This window comes from Hyperoodon ampullatus, assembly GCF_949752795.1.
Source record: "Hyperoodon ampullatus genome assembly, chromosome: 18".
NCBI classification, from domain to species: Eukaryota; Metazoa; Chordata; class Mammalia; order Artiodactyla; family Ziphiidae; genus Hyperoodon; species Hyperoodon ampullatus.
The window spans coordinates 15,210,455-15,214,395 of NC_136931.1; positions in this window are offsets into that span (position 1 = coordinate 15,210,455).

A 3,941-nucleotide genomic window follows, 5' to 3' on the forward strand; every position below is an offset into this window, starting at 1 on the left:
GGATCTTGCTGTGATTTATGTCATAGAGTGTTCTGCCTGTGTTTTCCTCTAAGAGTTTGATAGTTTCTGGCTTTACATTTAGGTCTTTAATCCATTTTGACCTTATTTTTGTGTATGGTGTTAGAGAGTGATGTAATCTCATACTTTTACACGTCCCTGTCCAGTTTTCCCAGCACCACTTATTGAAGAGGCTGTCCTTTCTCCACTGTACATTCCTGCCTCCTTTATCAAAGATAAGGTTACCATATGTGTGTGGGTTTATCTCTGGGCTTTCTATCCTGTTCCATTGATCTATATTTCTGTTTTTGTGCCGGTACCATGCTGTCTTGATTACTGTAGCTTTGTAGTATAGTCTGAAGTCAGGGAGCCTGATCCCTCCAGCTCTGTTTTTCGTTCTCAAGATTGCTTTGGCTATTCGAGGTCTTTGGTGTTTCCATACAAATTGTGAACTTTTTTGTTCTAGTTCTGTGAAAAATGCCAGTGGTAGTTTGATAGGGATTGCATTGAATCTGTAGATTGCTTTGGGTAGTAGAGTCATTTTCACAATGTTGATTCTTCCAATCCAAGAACATGGTATATCTCTCCACCTATTTGTATCATCTTTAATTTTTTTCATCAGTGTCTTATAATTTTCTGCATACAGGTCTTTTGTCTCCTTAGGTAGGTTTATTCCTAGATATTTTATTCTTTTTGTTGCAATGGTACATGGGAGTGTTTTCTTGATTTCACTTTCAGATTTTTCATCATTAGTGTATAGGAATGCCAGAGATTTCTGTGCATTAATTTTGTATCCTGCTACTTTACCAGATTCATTGATTAGCTCTAGTAGTTTTCTGGTAGCATTTTAAGGATTCTGTATGTATAGTATCATGTCATCTGCAAACAGTGACAGCTTTACTTCTTTTCCGATTTGGATTCCTTTTATTTCCTTTTTTTCTCTGATTGCTGTGGCTAAAACTTCCAAAACTATGTTGAATAATAGTGGTGAGAGTGGGCATCCTTGTCTTCTTCCTGATCTTAGAGGAAATGGTTTCAGTCTTTCACCATTGAGAATGATGTTGGCTGTGGGTTTGTCATATATGGCCTTTATTATGTTGAGGAAAGTTCCCTCTATGCCTAGTTTCTGGAGGGTTTTTATCATAAATGGGTGTTGAATTTTGTAGAAAGCTTTCTCTGCATCTATTGAGATGACCATGTGGTTTTTTTCCTACAGTTTGTTAATATGGTGTATCACATTGATTGATTTGCGTATATTGAAGAATCCTTGCATTCCTGGAATAAACCCCAGTTGATCATGGTGTATGATCCTCTTAATGTGCTGTTGTATTCTGTTTGCTAGTATTTTGTTGAGGATTTTTTGCATCTGTGTTCATCAGTGATATTGGCCTGTAGTTTTTTTTTCTTTGTGACATCCTTGTCTGATTTTGGTATCAGGGTGATGGTGGCCTCTTAGAATGAGTTTGGGAGTGTTCCTCCCTCTGCTATATTTTGGAAGAGTTTGAGAAGGATAGGTGTTAGCTCTTCTCTAAATGTTTGATTGAATTTGCCTGTGAAGCCATCTGGTCCTGGGCTTTTGTTTGTTGGAAGATTTTTAATCACAGTCTCAATTTCAGTGCTTTTGATTGGTCTGCCTATATTTTCTCTTTCTTCCTGGTTCATTCTCAGAAGATTGTGCTTTTCTAAGAATTTGTCCATTTCTTCCAGGTTGTCCATTTTATTGGCATAGAGTTGCTTGTAGTAATCTCTCATGATCCTTTGTATTTCTGCAGTGTCAGTTGTTACTTCTCCTTTTACATTTCTAATTCTATTGATTTGAGTCTTCTCCCTTTTTTTCTTGATGAGTCTGGCTAATGGTTTATCAATTTTGTTTATCTTCTCAAAGAACCAGCTTTTAGTTTTATTGATCTTTGCTATCGTTTCCTTCATTTCTTTTTCATTTATTTCTGATCTGATTTTTATGATTTCTTTCCTTCTGCTAACTTTGGGGGTTTTTTGTTCTTCTTTCTCTAATTGCTTTAGGTGCAAGGTTAGGTGGTTTATTCGAGATGTTTCCTGTTTCTTAAGGCAGGATTGTATTGCTATAAACTTCCCTCTTAGAACTGCTTTTGCTGCATCCCATAGGTTTTGGGTCGTCGTGTCTCCATTGTCATTTGTTTCTAGGTATTTTTTAATTTCCTCTTTGATTTCTTCAGTGATCACTTCGTTATTAAGTAGTGTATTGTTTAGCCTCCATGTGTTTGTATTTTTTATAGATCTTTTCCTGTAATTGATACCTAGTCTCATAGCATTGTGGTCGGAAAAGATACTTGATACAATTTCAGTTTTCTTAAATTTACCAAGGCTTGATTTGTGACCCAAGATATGATCTGTCCTGGAGAATGTTCCATGAGCACTTGAGAAAAAAATGTGTATTCTGTTGTTTTTGGATGGAATGTCCTGTAAATATCAATTAAGTCCATCTTGTTTAATGTATCATTTAAAGCTTGTGTTTCCTTGTTTATTTTCATTTTGGATGATCTGTCCATTGGTGAAAGTGGGGTGTTAAAGTCCCCTACTATGAATGTGTTACTGTCGATTTCCCCTTTTATGGCTGTTAGTATTTGCCTTAAGTATTGTGGTGCTCCTATGTTGGGTGCATAAATATTTACAATTGTTATATCTTCTTCTTGGATTGATCCCTTGATCACTATGTAGTGTCCTTCTTTGTCTCTTCTAGTACTCTTTATTTTAAAGTCTATTTTGTCTGATATGAGAATTGCTACTCCAGCTTTCTTTTGGTTTCCATTTGCATGGAATATCTTTTTCCAGCCCCTCACTTTCAGTCTGTATGTGTCTCTAGGTCTGAAGTGGGTCTCTTGTAGACAGCATATATATGGGTCTTGTTTCTGTATCCATTCAGCCAGTCTGTTTCTTTTGTTGGGAGCATTTAATCTGTTTACATTTAAGGTAATTATCAATATGTATGTTCCCATTCCCATTTCCTTAATTGTTTTGGGTTTGTTTTTGTAGGTCTTTTCCTTCTCTTGTGTTTCCTGCCTAGAGAAGATCCTTTAGCATTTGTTGTAAAGCTGGTTTGGTGGTGCTGAACTCTCTCAGCTTTTGCTTGTCTGTAAAGGTTTTAATTTCTCCATCAAATCTGAATGAGATCCTTTCTGGGTAGAGTAATCTTGGTTGTAGGTTTTTCTCCTTCATCACTTTAAATATGTCCTGCCAGTCCCTTCTGGCTTGCAGAGTTTCTGCTGAAAGATCAGGTGTTAACCTTATGGGGATTCCCTTGTGTGTTATTTGTTGTTTTTCCCTTGCTGCTTTTACATTCTTGTTTTTTGTGGTACGCAGGCCTCTCACTGCTGTGGCCTCTCCTGTTGAGGAGAACAGGCTCCAGATGCGCAGGCTCAGAGGCCATGGCTCACGGGCCCTGCTGCTCCGCGGCATGTGGGGATCTTCCCGGACGGGGCACGAACCCGCATCCCTTGCATCGGCAGGCGGACTCTCAACCACTGCGCCACCAGGGAAGCCCTCCCTTGCTGCTTTTAATATGTTTTCTTTTTATTCAATTTTTTACTTTGATTAATATGTGTCTTGACGTGTTTCTCCGTGGATTTATCCTGTATAGGACTCTCTGTGCTTCCTGGATTTGATTAACTATTTCCTTTCCCATAATAGGGAAGTTTTCAACTGTAATCTCTTCAAATATTTTCTCAGTCGCTTTCTTTTTCTCTTCTTCTTCTGGAACCCCTATAATTCGAATGTTGGTGCATTTAATGTGGTCCCAGAGGTCTCTGAGACTGTCCTCAGTTCTTTTCATTCTGTTTTCTTTATTCTGCTCTGCAGTAGTTATTTCCACTATTTTATCTTCTAGGTCACTTATCCGTTCTTCTGCCTCAGTTATTCTGCTATGGATCCCTTCTAGAGTATTTTTAATTTCATTTATTGTGTTGTTC